Here is a 17,181-nt window from a genome sequence, read left to right as displayed (position 1 = left end):
TTTTCAGTGGTCATAATTTAATAGCATATCCTAAACCTGAATTACTACCGATTTAGCATTACGTGCTTGACCAAAACCTTGTGATCGGCACCCTCGCGTCGAGGCGCGATTCCGATCTAGTTCGGCCATGGTGCTGACATCCCAACTAAACGAACCAAGCGCCATATACAGTCACAGCCTAGTCTCCACTACACTAGTCCCTCGCTCCGCTCGGAAACCCCCCAAATCAGGCCGCCGACCATGGCCGGCCGTACGCCGTTCACCAACGTCGACCCGGAGACAGCGGCCGACCTGCGGCTCCTGGGCTTCGACCCCCACGAGCTGGACCGAGCCACAGAGCAGCTGCTCACCTACATCTGCGCTGAGCTCCTTCCCGCCCCGGCCCCGCCCGTCTCCGACGCGCCCCCACGCAGCATCTTCTCCCGCCTCCTCATCACGGAGGCCACGCACGACCTCACCCTCCCCACCAGCGCCGACCGCATCAGCGTCCTCCCCGACACCCTCCTCCGCAACATCGTCTCCCGCCTCCCCATCGCGGACGTCGCGCGCACCGCCGTCCTCGCCTCGCGCTGGCGCCGGGTCTGGCTCTGGACGGAGCCCGACCCCATCGACGCCTTCCTCCGGCCCAACTCATCCTCCGTCACGGCCGCCGTCTGGGGCATCCTCGAGTCGCACCCCGGGCCCTTCCGCCGCGTCCACCTAACCTGCAGCCACATGAGCATGCACCAGGCCCAGCTCGCGCGCTGGCTCCAGCTCCTCGCTACCAAGGGCGTCCACGACCTCGTCCTCTTTAACCGACCGTGGCCGTGCGATGTGCCCCTCCCTGATGCGTTGTTCAGCATCAGCTCCATCGTCCGCCTCTACATCGGCCTCTGGAAGCTCCCGGACACGGCCGGCCTGCGTGGCACCTCCTTCCCCCATCCCCGTGAGCTCGGCATCTGCACCGTCGTGATGGAGCAGGGCGACGTCGACTCCATGGTCGCCAGCAGCCTCGTTGAGGGAGTCCTGGACTAGGGGGTGTCCGGATAGCCGAACTATCATCATCGGCCAGACTCCAAGACTATGAAGATACAAGATTGAAGACTTCGTCCCATGTCCGGATGGGACTTTCCTTGGCGTGGAAGGCAAGCTTGGCAATACGGATATGTAGATCTCCTACCATTGTAACCGACTCTGTATAACCCTAGCCCTCTCCGGTGTCTATATAAACCGGATGGCTTTAGTCCATAGGACGAACAACAATCATACCATAGGCTAGCTTCTAGGGTTTAGCCTCCTTGATCTCGTGGTAGATCTACTCTTGTAATACCCACATCATCAATATCAATCAAGCAGGACGTAGGGTTTTACCTCCATCAAGAGGGCCCGAACCTGGGTAAAACATCGTGTCCCTTGTCTCCTGTTACCATCCGCCTAGACGCACAGTTCGGGACTCCCTACCCGAGATCCGCCGGTTTTGACACCGACATTGGTGCTTTCATTGAGAGTTCCTCTGTGTCGTCACCGATAGGCTCGATGGCTTCTTCGATCATCAACAACGATGCAGTCCAGGGTGAGACCTTTCTCCCCGGACAGATCTTCGTATTCGGCGGCTTTGCACTGTGGGCCAATTCGCTTGGCCATTTGGAGCAGATCGAAAGCTACGCCCTTGGCCGTCAGGTCAGATTTGGAAGTTTGAACTTCACGGCTAACATCCGCGGAGACTTGATCTTCGATGGATTCAAGCCACAGTCGAGCGCGCCACACTTACACGATGGGCATGATTTAGCTCTGCAGCCAGACAGTGCCCTGGAGGCTGCACACGAGTCCGCTCTGATTCTTAATTCGGAGCCGGCTGCGCAGATCAAGGACGGGTGGCTAGAGACCGCCTCGGGGGCTGCAACCTCTACGGCGATGGAGCCGAACACTGACCTTGCCCCTCATGAAGCTCGTGACTCCGAGGTGCCGGACTCCTCGCCGGACTCTGATGTCACGCCCAATATGCGACCCTATCCAAAAGGAACTCGAAGGTCCCACCAAGGATAGACCCGCATATTGAAACGCTTTTGCAAGGTGGATATCATTACATCAACATTACACACTATATGGGGATACATACAAAAGGCAAACAATGCCACACGAATACAACATCACAATACATAAGATCATCATCCGACTACGGATGAAACACAAACAGAAACTCAAACGACATCCACCCTGCTAGCCCAGGCTACCGACCTGGAACCTATCCCCTGATCGAAGAAGCAGAAGAAGAACTCAGCGCAAGCAAGCATTGCTCTCGCGTCATGATCATCGCACAACATGTACCTGCAACTATTCTTGTAGTAATCTGTGAGCCACGAGGACTCAGCAATCCCATTACCATGGGTATCAAGACTAGCAAAGCTTAAAGGGAATGGAAGGGGTAAAGTGGTGAGGCTGCAGCAGCGACTAAGCATATATGGTGGCTAACATACGCAAATAAGAGCGACAAGAGAGCAAGCAGAACGGTCGTCAACTAGTAATGATCAAGAAGTGATCCTGAACTCCTACTTACGTCAAACATAACCCAGAAACCGTGTTCCCTTCCTGGACTCTGCCGAAAAGAGACCATCACGGCTACACACACGGTTGATGCGTTTTAATTCAGATCTGGTGTCAGGTTATCTACAACCGGACATTAACAAATTCCCATCTGCCTATAACCGCAGGCACGGCTTTTGAAAGATTATACCCTGCAGGGGTGTCCCAACTTAGCCCATGACAAGCTCTCGCAATCAACGAAGGAACAGACCTTCTCCCAGGAAGACCCGGTCAGACTCGGAATCCCGGTTTACAAGACATTTCGACAATGGTAAAACAAGACCAGCAAAGCCGCCCGATGCGTCGACAATCCCGATAGGAGCTGCACATATCTCGTTCTCAGGGCAACACCATATGAGACATCCTATCAGTAAAACCAAACCTCGAGTTTCCCCGAGGGGGCCCCGCAGTCTACTCGGTTCGGACCAACACTTAGACAAGCACTGGCCCGGGGGGGCTAAAATAAAGATGACCCTCGGGTTGGCTGACCCAAGGGCAAGGATAGGTGGTGGTGAGGCAAATGGTAAAACCAAAGTTAGGCCTTGCTAGAGGAGTTTTATTCAAAGTGAACTATCAAGGGGGTCCCATAAATCACCCGACCGCGTAAGGAATGCAAAATCCGGAAACATAACACTGGTATGATGGAAACTAAGGCGGCAAGAGTGGAACAAAGCACCAGGCAAAATGCCGAATCTTCCACCCTTTACCAAGTATATAGATGCATTAATTAAATAAGAGATATTGTGATATCCCAACAATAATCCTGTCCACCATGAAGCAATCTTCAACTTCACCTGCAACTAGCCATGCTATAAGAGGGGCTGAACAAAAGCGGTAACATAGCTAAACAACGGTTTGCATAGGAAAGGTGTCAAAGGTTAGAGGTTCATGGCAATATGGGAGGCTTGGTAAACAGGTGATAGGTAGCGCAGCATAGCGATAGAACGAGCAACTAGCATAGCAATGATAGTGGTAAGATCCAGTGTAGCGGTCATCTTGCCTGAAATCCCGCAAGGAAGAAGAACGAGTCCTTGAAGAAGACGAATGGATGAAGCCGAACCAAGCGAAGACGAACAAATCCTCACGATCGCAACGAAACAGGAACTAACAAGAAGAAGCACACAACATGGTAAACACACCACACATGAACAAGGCATGATGCACGACAAGCATGATGCATGAAAAAACTACATGAAGCTACTCATGGCAAGAGATGATGCAAACAAGAGCAACACATCAAGGCAAGTTTAAATGAGGCCGGGAACAACATATAACAATTCCGGTAAGTCCTCATATGCAAATTTGGAAATTGGTCCAGATCTGAATAAACCTTATGTTCAAGTTGTTAAACAGCAAGTTAAGATGCACAAAGATGATCTACACGAGATTCTAGTCAAGTTACATATAAACTTCATTTAGTTCGGAGCTACGGCCTAGAAGATATGAGCAACACAAGTTAAACATGGCATAGATGCAAAATGCACCCAAACATCAAGCAAACACCTCAAAACAAGGATGCAACATGATAATATGAAACTACATGCAAAATCAAGCAAGTTTCATATAGAGCACACTCAAAACGGAGCAACGGTTAAACACACACACATGAAACAAGTTTAAAGGACAAGCTGTACAAAACAGCAACTAGGCATATTGCAAGCATCAAAACTATATGCTACAGCATCTCAACATAATAACAAAAGACATGGTCATGATGTACAGGTAAAGCATAACAAAACATGAACACTGAGCTATCTCCAGAAATCACTAGAACATGCTCAAACACACGTGGTAAGATTGCAAGTTATAACAATTTCAGACTTTGCAGAAAATAACATCGCGATGCAATGTTTAGAGCTATCAAACAACATGTTACAGGAACTTATAATGGCAAACAAAGGCATGGCATGAATCTACTAATTGCATAGATCAAAAGTCCCTTACTGACCATAAGCCAAAAAGGATCAGAAAATATGATGGCACCCACGTAAACATAGCAAGTTATATTACAGATTCATACATGACAGAAACAGAATTATGAAGGCATGTTAATGAGCTTGTGCAACTCACTACAGAGCAATACATGGCATGGCAAGGCAACCAACAATAAGAAGATATATTTGTGAAGCTAAGCATGGCAAGAGCAAGGTCATAGGGTGCACGGAACACTAGCAACAATCATGGTAACAACTGAACTTAATGTTAACAGGCTGATAGCAACATTATCAAGCAACTTTAGAGCAAGATTACAACAAGCTACAGCAACCTATAAATTCAACCAGGGGCATGGATGGATAAAGGATGACATGTAGATCAAAACATGTTTATAGAACATCTCCAGATTATGCACAGAATGATTAGTAGCAACATGTTTACATAGCATCACGGAATAACAGATTCAGCCTAGCAAAACAGCAACATCATGTACACTACTTAACAAGCTCGATTCACTCACCACAAGTCATTGCATGACAAGATAAGCATAGCATCATCAAGAAGACATGTTTATGAAACAAACCAAGTCAAGAACAAGTCTATAGCATGCAAGGATCAACTATAGCAACCTTGGCAAAATTGAATAACACGTAAATAATCTGCCAGGAAACATTTTGAAGCAAAAGTAGAGCACGAAAATGACATGCTAGACTACTCCATAATTGCAACAAAGGGCATAAATGGATACACAATAACCATATGTTCAAAACATCCTTACTGAAATATCTCAAAATATGCATGGATATCTCTGTAGCATCAAGTTTACATGGCATCAAAATAACAGCAGAACAGGGACTAAAACAGCAACATCACGAAGCCTAGTTTGCATGCTTGTGCTAGTCACCACATTGATCACAAAATACATAGTAAGCACCTCTGTAAAGAAGACATGGCATAGATCAAAACACATGAGACATCAACCTCATAGGATGCACACATCAAACATGGCAAAAATGACAAATGAGCTCGTTCTGATAACAGACAGCAGAAAACATCATGAAGCACTCTTACAACAATGATTCAGGCATCAAGATGACCTCAAATGAATATGATGCAATGGAATGAAATGATTCACTCGTTGAGCCGAACAATTTGACATATTACACGCACGAAACGGAGCTACGGATGCAGAGATATAGCATGACGAACATGGCATGAAAATGACAAAATACTCGAGACTTAGCAGATTCGGGGAAGGGGAAAAGTCAGCCTCTCGGCACGGATTTTGATGCAGCGCGGATCTCGCCGGAGAGACTCGCCGGAGTTGCGGGGAGATGACCGGAGCGGCGAGATCCGGCGAGGAGGAAGGCGGGGAGAGTGCGGGGCCGCAGATCCGACCGGATCTTGCCGGATCCGGGCGCGGACTTCGAGGGGCGGCTCCGGACGCGAGCGCCGGAGAGAAAGTGCGGGGGCGGCTCACCGGCCGGCGGCGAGGTCGCGGCGCACGGCGATGGTGCCGGGCGGCGTGCAGGACGGAGGGGGCGACGTGGCAGACGGAGGCGGCGGCCGGGCGACGCGCGGCGCCGGGGCGGAGGCGCGCCGGCGGTGATGGCGACTGACGGCGGCGATGGGCGGCGCCGGCGGGAGGCGGAGATGGGCGGCGCGGAGCCGATCGGGCGAGGCGCCCAGGCGGCGGGCCGCGCGCGGGCTCAGCGGGCCGCGCAGTGAAGGGGAGCGCGGTGGGAGGCGCGGGCGATGACGTGGCAGCGCTGGGTTGGCCGAGGCGGCGGGGAAGGCGACGTGGTGAGCTCTGATTCGCCGGGGTGAGGTGTTCGGCGGACATGTCCGGCCCGATCCGGACGTGTCCGACGGCGGAGAGGAGCGGGGCTAGGGTTAGGGGGATTTTCATCCGCGAATTTGGAAGGGGAGGGTCTATTTATAGGTAGAGGGAGCTAGGAGAGTCCAAATGAGGAGCGGTTTTCGGCCACGCGATCGTGATCGAACGACCGAGAGGATGGAGGGGAGTTTGCTGCGTTTTGGGCCACTTTGGAGGGGTGTTGGGCTGCAAAGAGAAAGGGGCTTTACGGTTACCCGGTTAACCATTGGAGTACCAAACGAACTCCAAATGGCACGAAACTTGACAGGCGGTCTACCGGTGGTATACCAAGGCCACTTGGCAAGCCTCGGTCCATTCCGAGAAAGTTTAATACCCGGACACAATGAGAGACGAAAGGGGAATGCCGGAGGGCATAGGAGTGCCGGATCGCAAAACGGACAACGGGGAAAAGGCTCGGATGCATGAGACGAACACGTATGCAAAATGAAATGCACATGATGACATGATAAGATGCAACACGCAAGCAAATGACATGGCAACAACGGCGAATAACTGGCAGACACCTGGCGCAACGAATTCGGGGCGTTACAACACTCCTCCACTAACAATAGATCTCGTCCCGAGATCTTAGGACCGAGACGGAAGGGAAAATGGATGAGGTGAAGCAAGAACTCAAGATAAGAAGCAAAGAATCGAGAGCATTTGAGAAGAAGAGAGGAATGACGACAATGACGAGAATCAAATGCTCATGGAATCAGATAGACTATGAAACCACTCCGGTTAGAACGAGATAAGAAACGAATAGGACTGAAAGGATTTAGGCAGCACTCCGGCTGAAAATGGAAGGAAAAGAACATGAACTTCACAAGATGGGATGACACTTGACGAGATGAACAATGCAATGCCTTCAGAAAAATTGAAAGAATTGAATGAAAAGAACTTAGAAGAAAGGATTGACTGGAGTTGTTGAGAAAATCAACAACGAAAGAATAAGCTTGTCGTGGACTTATGGATAACATCTCAGAAATTATGAGGTGATAACCAGCCGCAAACGGAAATGATTGGATAGCTGAGAAGAACGAAGAAAGGCAAAAATCCACTTCAAAAGAAAATGAAGAATTAATTGCACTTTGAGACGCGAAAAGAAAAGGTACTTGAACTCCACCAACAAAATCTTGATGAACTCTTGAAGAATGAATTAAATCAAGAAGAACCACCATGAAGAACTCCGGTAACGAAAGGATGATGACATAGAATGAAGGATGAAAAAATAAGATTAAAGCCTTGCGATGATTTAGATGGAGGTTCCGATGAGAAGGCCGAGGAAAATTTGAACTCCGGAAAAGAAAAGATGAAAACACATGGAACTAGAATTTATTCATCACGAACAAACTCCGAAGGAAAAGGATTAATCACTTGGATGAAATAAGAATAAGATTTATTGTATGCTTATCCTTCATCAAATTAAATTGATGACAAACAATGGATTTCGCATATTACTTATTCTTCTTGAAAAAGATTGAGAAGTGACATATCGCAAACTGAGAAAGGGATAGCACAAAACTGGAGAGAGTCTTCATGAACCACCGGTAGGTTTCGAAAGAACGAATGAATAAAAATGATAAACTAAGAAAAAGAAACTTGAACGAACCGCCGTAAGAATTCGAAAATGACTGATGAAAGAGAATGAGTCACTGGGAAGAATTAGAAGGAACAAATATGTTAGAGGGGATTTAGATGCAAAAGAACAAAGAGATCACGAGCTGATTAAAGAACACTTGAACGAAGCACCGGGATAAATAGAGAACGATAACTGGAATGAAGGCCTCCATGAAAAGAAATGGAAAAACAACTCCTGACATACTCCGGATGGATGAAAAGAATATCTGACAAAAGGAATATTTCGTGAGGATAACATGAAGCTAGAACCACGAAACTTCGGGAGGACGGACAAGGTTTAGAGGAAAACTCTTCTTCGGTCTTCAACTGACGACGAGAAACACCACCAAAATTACTGAGATACTCCGGGGGAATGAAAAGAGAAGAGGTTGAGCCAACAATGAAAATGATTTGAACGAAATCTTGGAGAAGGCATGTGACTGATGAAATCCATTCTTACGTCACACTTGAAAAGAATTGAGAATAACTCCGGGGGAATTAGAAGAGTCAGGTAAGATCCTGGAAAAAGACCTGTGGGTTAGGGCCCACTAAAAGAAAACACCGTTGAAAAAGGATGATGAACAGATTGATGAAGCACCGGAACAATTGAAATATTTGAATGAGGTGGCAACCTCGAATTAATTAGAACACAGTCGAATCTCCTGAGATGTCTTGAGGACTCCGGAAGGATAAACTGGCGAGAGACGAACAAGCAGGGAAAACACTTGAGCTGAGGAAAAGAATATGATCAACCCGAAAAACTTGAATTGAATCCACCGGAAAAGAGAGGGATGAGGAATGAGGAACGAGACAAGAATTCACCGGTTGAAATGATTGAGGGAAGACTGAAAACCTCCGTACGAATGAAAATTGATGCTCGAAAGAGACTGAGGCTCCAAGAAGAAAAGGGTGGGAGGGCGGGAAAACAAAGGCAACTTGGGAGGGGGAACCGACGAATAACTTGAAGAGAAGACACCGGTTGAAATAATTGAGGAAAGAAAGCAAACTTCGCACGAGTAGGATGGATACTCGATTATGTACTCCGGTTTCAAGAAGAAGAAGGGTGGGCAGGTGGGAAAGAAAACAACTGAGGATTGAACTCAAAGATGAAGAGGCTCGAGTCGACTTGACGAGAAATGCACCAGATGCAAAGAGCTAAGAACCAACGATCAGAAAACCAACTGTGTGATCCTAAAACAATTTGAAAGGGGAGAGGAGTAATTCAAAACAGCTACGTCAAGATTCCTTACCAGAGCGACGAAGGGGCAGAGGAGTAAAAAGAATTCCTACTCTCCAATATAACTAGACTCTGAAAACAGTTTTCTTCTAGACTCAACATCGGCCAAACTACACGATCAATCAAGGGGGCTCCTAGGGTCGAACCTGGCTCTGATACCAACTTGTCACGCCCAATATGCGACCCTATCCAAAAGGAACTCGAAGGTCCCACCAAGGATAGACCTACATATTGAAACGCTTTTGCAAGGTGGATATCATTACATCAACATTACACACTATATGGGGATACATACAAAAGGCAAACAATGACACACGAATACAACATCACAATACATAAGATCATCATCCAACTACGGATGAAAGACAAACAGAAACTCAAACGACATCCACCCTGCTAGCCCAGGCTGCCGACCTGGAACCTATCCCCTGATCGAAGAAGCAGAAGAAGAACTCAACGCAAGCAAGCATCGCTCTCAAGTCATGATCATCGCACAATCTGTACCTGCAACTGTTGTTGTAGTAATCTGTGAGCCACGAGGACTCAGCAATCCCATTACCATGGGTATCAAGACTAGCAAAGCTTAAAGGGAATGGAAGGGGTAAAGTGGTGAGGCTGCAATAGCGACTAAGCATATATGGTGGCTAACATACGCAAATAAGAGCGAGAAGAGAGCAAGCAGAACGGTCGTCAACTAGTAATGATCAAGAAGTGATCCTGAACTCCTACTTACGTCAAACATAACCCAGAAACCGTGTTCACTTCCCGGACTCCGCCGAAAAGAGACCATCACGACTACACACACGGTTGATGCGTTTTAATTCGGATCTGGTGTCAGGTTATCTACAACCGGACATTAACAAATTCCCATCTGCCAATAACCGCAGGCACGGCTTTCGAAAGATTATACCCTGCAAGGGTGTCCCAACTTAGCCCATGACAAGCTCTCGCGATCAACGAAGGAATAGACCTTCTCCCAGGAAGACCCGATCAGACTCGGAATCCCGGTTTGCAAGACATTTCGACAATGGTAAAACAAGACCAGCAAAGCCGCCCGATGCGCCGACAATCCCGATAGGAGCTGCACATATCTCGTTCTCAGGGCAACACCGGATGAGACATCCTACGAGTAAAACCAAACCTCGAGTTTCCCCGAGGGGGCCCCACAGTCTACTCGGTTCGGACCAACACTTAGACAAGCACTGGCCCGGGGGGGCTAAAATAAAGATGACCCTCGGGTTAGCCGACCCAAGGGAAAGGATAGGTGGTGGTGAGGCAAATGGTAAAACCAAAGTTGGGCCTTGCTGGAGGAGTTTTATTCAGAGCGAACTATCAAGGGGGTCCCATAAATCACCCGACCGCGTAAGGAACGCAAAACCCGGGAACATAACACCGGTATGACAGAAACTAGGGCGGCAAGAGTGGAACAAAGCACCAGGCAAAAGGCCGAGTCTTCCACCCTTTACCAAGTATATAGATGCATTAACTAAATAAGAGATATTGTGATATCCCAACAATAATCCTGTCCAATATGGAGCAATCTTCAACTTCACCTGCAACTAGCAACGCTATAAGAGGGGCTGAACAAAAGCGGTAACATAGCCAAACAACGGTTTGCATAGGAAAGGTGTCAAAGGTTAGAGGTTCATGGCAATATGGGTGGCTTGATAAACAGGTGATAGGTAGCACAGCATAGCGATAGAACGAAGCAACTAGCATAGCAATGATAGTAGTGAGATCTAGGGTAGCGGTCATCTTGCCTGAAATCCCGCAAGGAAGAAGAACGAGTCCCTGAAGAAGACGAACGGATCAAGCCGAACCAAGCGAAGACGAACGAATCCTCACGATCGCATCGAAAGAGGAACTAACAAGAAGAAGCACACAACATGGTAAACACACCACACATGAACAAGGCATGATGCACGACAAGCATGATGCATGAAAAAGCTACATGAAGCTACTCATGGCAAGAGATGATGCAAACAAGAGCAACACATCAAGGCAAGTTTAAATGAGGCCGGGAACAACATATAACAATTCCGGTAAGTCCTCATATGCAAATTTCGAAATTGGTCCAGATCTGAATAAACCTTATGTTCAAGTTGTTAAAAAGCAAGTTAAGATGCACAAAGATGATCTACACGAGATTCTAGTCAAGTTACATATAAACTTCATTTAGTTCGGAGCTACGGCCTAGAAGATATGAGCAACACAAGTTAAACATGGCATAGATGCAAAATGCACCCAAACATCAAGCAAACACCTATAAACAAGGATGCAACATGATAATATGAAACTACATGCAAAATCAAGCAAGTTTCATATAGAGCACACTCAAAACGGAGCAACGGTTCAACACACACACATGAAACAAGTTTAAAGGACAAGCTGTACAAAACAGCAACTAGGCATATTGCAAGCATCAAAACTATATGCTACAGCATCTCAACATAATAACAAAAGAAATGGTCATGATGTACAGGTAAAGCATAACAAAACATGAACACTGAGCTATCTCCAGAAATCACTGGAACATGCTCAAACACACGTGGTAAGATTGCAAGTTATAACAATTTCAGACTTTGCAGAAAATAACATCACGATGCAATGTTTAGAGCTATCAAACAACATGTTACAGGAACTTATAATGGCAAATAAAGGCATGGCATGAATCTACTAATTGCATAGATCAAAAGTCCCTTACTGACCATAAGCCAAAAAGGATCAGAAAATATGATGGCACCCACATAAACATAGCAAGTTATATTACAGATTCATACATGACAAACAGAATTATGAAGGCATGTTAATGAGCTTGTGCAACTCACTACAGAGCAATAAATGGCATGGCAAGGCAACCAACAGTAAGAAGACATATTTGTGAAGCTAAGAATGGCAAGAGCAAGATCATAGGGTGCATGGAACACTAGCAACAATCATGGTAACAACTGAACTTAATGTTAACAGGCTGACAACAACATTATCAAGCAACTTTAGAGCAAGATTACAACAAGCTACAGCAACCTATAAATGCAACCAGGGGCATGGATGGATAGAGGATGACATGTAGATCAAAACATGTTTATAGAACATCTCCAGATTATGCATAGAATGATTAGTAGCAACATGTTTACATAGCATCACGGAATAACAGATTCAGCCTAGCAAAACAGCAACATCATGTACACTACTTAACAAGCTTGATTCACTCACCACAAGTCATTGCATGACAAGATAAGCATAGCATCATCAAGAAGACATGTTTGTGAAACAAACCAAGTCAAGAACAAGTCTATAGCATGCAAGGATCAACTATAGCAACCTTGGCAAAATTGAATAACACGTAAACAATCTGCCAGGAAACATTTTGAAGCAAAAGTAGAGCACAAAAATGACATGCTAGACTACTCCATAATTGCAACAAAGGGCATAAATGGATAGAAAATAACCATATGTTCAAAACATCCTTACTGAAATATCTCCAAATATGCATGGATATCTATGTAGCATCAAGTTTACATGGCATCAAAATAACAGCAGAACAGGGACTAAAACAGTAACATCACGAAGCCTAGTTTGCATGCTTGTGCTAGTCACCACATTAATCACAAAAGTACATAGTAAGCACCTCTGTAAAGAAGACATGGCATAGATCAAAACACATGAGACATCAACCTCATAGGATGCACACATCAAACATGGCAAAAATGACAAATGAGCTCGTTCTGATAACAGACAGCAGAAAACATCATGAAGCACTCTTACAACGATGATTCAGGCATCAAGATGACCTCAAATGAATATGATGCAATGGAATGAAATGATGTACTCGTTGAGCCGAACAATTTGACATATTACACGCACGAAATGGAGCTACGGATGCAGAGATATAGCATGACAAACATGGCATGAAAATGACAAAATACTCGGGACTTGGCAGATTCGGGGAAGGGGAAAAGTCAACCTCTCGGCACGGATTTCGATGCAGCGCGGATCTCGCCGGAGAGACTCACCGGAGTTGCGGGGAGATGACCAGAGCGGCAGGATTCGGAGAGGAGGAAGGCGGGGAGAGCGCGGGGCCGCAGATCCGGCCGGATCTCGCCGGATCCGGGCGCGGACTCCAAGGGGCGGCGCCGGACGCGAGCGCCGGAGACGGGCGGCGCGGCACCGGAGAGGAAGTGCGGGGGCGGCTCACCGGCCGGCAGGAAGGTCTCGGCGCATGGCGATGGTGCCGGGCGGCGTGCAGGACGGCGGGGGCGACGTGGCAGACGGAGGCGGCGGCCGGGCGACGCGCGGCGTCGGGGCGGAGGCGCGCCGGCGGCGATGGGCGGCGCCGGAGGGAGGTGGCTCAGGCGGCACGGAGCCGATCGGGCGAGGCGCCCAGGCGGCGGCGTGGTCGGGCCCGCTCCGGACCACGGTGGGCCGCGCGCGGGCTCGGCCGGCCGCGCAGTGGATGGGAGCGCGGTGGGAGGTGCGGGCGATGACGTTGCAGCGCTGGGTTGGCCGAGGCGGCGGGGAAGGCGACGTGGCGAGCTCTGATTCGTCGGGGTGAGGTGTCCGACGGACATGTCCGGCCCGATCTGGACGTGTCCGGCGACGGAGAGGAGCGGGGCTAGGGTTAGGGGGATTTTCATCCGCGAATTTGGAAGGGGGGTCTATTTATAGGTAGAGGGAGCTAGGAGAGTCCAAATGAGGAGCGGTTTTCGGCCACGCGATCGTGATCGAACGACCGAGAGCATGGAGGGGAGTTTGCTGGGTTTTGGGCCACTTTGGAGGGGTGTTGGGCTGCAAAGAGAAAGGGGCTTTACGGTTACCTGGTTAACCGTTGGAGTACCAAACGAACTCCAAATGGCACGAAACTTGACAGGCGGTCTACCGGTGGTATACCAAGGCCACTTGGCAAGCCTCGGTCCATTCCAAGAAAGTTTAATACCCACACACAACGAGAGACCAAAGGGGAACGCCGGAGGGCATAAGAGTGCCGGATCGCAAAACGGACAATGGGGAAAAGGCTCGGATGCATGAGACGAACACGTATGCAAAATAAAATGCACATGATGACATGATAAAATGCAACACGCAAGCAAATGACATGGAAACGACGGCGAATAACTGGCAGACACCTGGTGCAACGAATCTGGGGCGTTACATCCGAACCTCCCGCGCCCCCTCCAATCGAATCTGATTGGGCGCCGATCATGGAATTCACCGCTGCGGACATCTTTCAACACTCACCTTTCGGCGACATTTTGAGTTCGCTAAAGTATCTCTCGTTATCAGGAGAGCCCTGGCCGGACTGCGGTCAGGACGGTTGGGATGCGGACGACGAAGAAATTCAAAGCCCACCCACCACCCACTTAGTAGCCACTGTCGACGATCTAACCGACATGCTAGACTTCGGCTCCGAAGACATCGACGGTATGGACGACGATGCCGGAGACGACCAAGAACCAGCGCCTACTCGGCACTGGAAAGCCATCTCAACTCACGACGTATACATGGTGGATGCGCCAAAAGGAAGCGATAACAACGAACAACGGGACGTGGCAAAGGACAACTCCCCCGACAAACAACCAAAACGGCGACGCAAGCGCCGCCCGAAGTCCCGCCTCGATAACAACGGCACCCATACTGACCCGGCCTTAGAGCAGGGCGAAGCAGTGGGCGACGAACATGCCACCAAGCAACCATCCGAACAGGATGAATTGGACAAGCAACCCATCCCCGGCGAAAACAACAGTCCAGACGATCTCACGCCGGACACATCACCGGAGCATAAGAACGTTCATAAAAGGCTCGTCGCCACTCAAGGACAACAGTGATGAGCTATCCAACCTAAACAAAATCTTGGATAGGATATGTCAAATGCATAGTACCCCCGGGAAGCCTGGAAACCATACCCACAGAGATTGTTGGGTCTTCAAGCAGTCTGGCCGACTTACCGACGAACACAAGGGGCTCGACACACCAAGCGAAGATGACGACGAACCCCACAAGCAGCACACCGGAAAACAGAAGAATTTCCCACTAGAAGTCAGAACAGTGAACTCACTTCATGTGATAACAAGGAAAAATAGTGCGGCACCTGCTAAAACACGCGCCGCACGGTCCACCCCAGCAGAGTCCCGAAATTGGATGTTTAAACCAATTACTTTCGACCATCAGGATTACTCCAGAAGCGTTCGAAACACAGGAGGGACTGCTTTGGTACTGGATCCCATAATCGACGGACTACAATTCACACAAGTCCCAATGGATGGCGGCAGCGATATAAACCTGCTATACCAGGACACCATCCGCAGAATGGGGATAGACCCTACCAAAATTCACCATAGCAGCACTTCCTTCAAAGGAGTGACGCCTGGCCTTTACGCCAATTGTACAGGCTCTATACTACTAGAGGTTGTGTTCGGTTCATCCGACAACCTCCGTCGCGAAAAGCTCATTTTCCATATTGCCCCATTCAAAAGTAGCCATCAAGCACTACTGGAACGCGAAGCTTTCGCCCGCTTTAACGCAATACCGCATTACGCGTCTCTTATGCTTAAAATGCCTGGTCCATGCGGCATAATCTCATTAAAGGGTAACTCTGAGTGTTCCTCGACCACGGAAAACGTGAGACTGCTTTGACAGCCGCACACTAATCCGACCTTGCTAGTCAAAGCCCCTAAAAACAGGTCATTCAGACCTCGGACACGGTTAGGCGAGTCCGGCATAAATAAACAAGGGGCTTCCCAGTCGCATACCTCTTTACAAGGGGTTGCACGTATAAACAATGAGAGCCAATAAAGCTCAACTTTATCATACTTTATTTTAAATACATCTTTTGCACGATATTTTTTCCAAACTAAGTTCTTCTCTTTTACAGATGAAGCACGTGCTACACCCGTCCAGGATACAGCACAACGGAGACACAGGCGCAGACGTGCAGCAGGGACCCGTTGCAAGGATTCTTTTCAGATTAAGACCCTGCGTAAACCTTTCTTACTGTCTCTTGTTGATACACATCCCCCGGTTTCCTACCATAACCGAGGAGGAGGCTGGCGTTTTGGCATCGGCCGCGTCAGAAGTTCTCGCCCATATCTGGACACTAGGGGCTTAGGGCATTGTTCTGCCCGGTATCATAAAGACTGAATACCTCAGGGAGTGTTCGGCGTCTCGAGTTAGGCCTTATATGCATCAGCTCCGAATCATGTCTTTGGTCAAATGTTGGGTTTGCCCGGCTCCTGTGTTTTGCTGCCTTACGTTCCGCTCCATCGGCTAACGCGGCACCAGGAGAACTACTGTGATTGTGCCCAGGTTCGGCCGGGCGAGCACCTCAGTAGAGAAAGCCAAAAACTGACTGTCATGATATAGCGAGAGACTGGTCAACCACTCGATCGACTACTGGAATGTTTAGAATTCCTCCACTTTTACGAAGGACCGCTTCTCGGTCAGGCACATACATGCCCCGAGTTTGGAGAAGCGCGGTGCCTCTAGGGGCTATATCGTAGCCCCACCTTTGAGCTCCTATGGCTAAGTGAAAGTGATAAAGCATTATAGTCCGGTTTGCTATGCCTCTAGTTTGCTATGCTATCACCTCCTTCAAAGGACCAAGACGTTGGATTAAGTGTGAAAAAGCACTTTTCTTTTGCAAACACCCCCGCACCATGTGCGTGGGGGCTGAAGCCAAAGACTGCCATCTTTCAGGTTATACATACATATACGGCTGCACAGGAGATAGTTCAATACTTGAACGCACAAGTATAAAAAGTTGTTACATTATAAACATGATCTCACAAATCATACACGTCATTTGAACATAAAATCTTTCGAGCACTGTGACTCTATTAAACGAGCGCCCTGCAGGACTTCCTCAAAATAGTGCTCGGCGGGTAATCGACTTTTGTCCGAACCCCGGGATGCAACAGCGGTGGCATCCATCTCCGCCCAGTATGTCTTAACACGGGAA

General features: G+C 48.3%; 1 pseudogene; it reads left to right on the top strand.

Moving 5' to 3' along the window:
- Positions 1 to 240: 240 nt before the first annotated feature.
- LOC123115745 (putative F-box/FBD/LRR-repeat protein At1g78760) overlaps positions 241 to 17,181 on the top strand; it is a 46,098-nt pseudogene continuing 29,157 nt past the window's right edge.

The sequence above is a fragment of the Triticum aestivum genome, chromosome 5B, assembly GCF_018294505.1.
Source record: "Triticum aestivum cultivar Chinese Spring chromosome 5B, IWGSC CS RefSeq v2.1, whole genome shotgun sequence".
Taxonomy (NCBI): domain Eukaryota; kingdom Viridiplantae; phylum Streptophyta; class Magnoliopsida; order Poales; family Poaceae; genus Triticum; species Triticum aestivum.
Note: the sequence above shows the minus strand (reverse complement) of the source record. Positions and strands in the feature narration are given on the sequence as shown.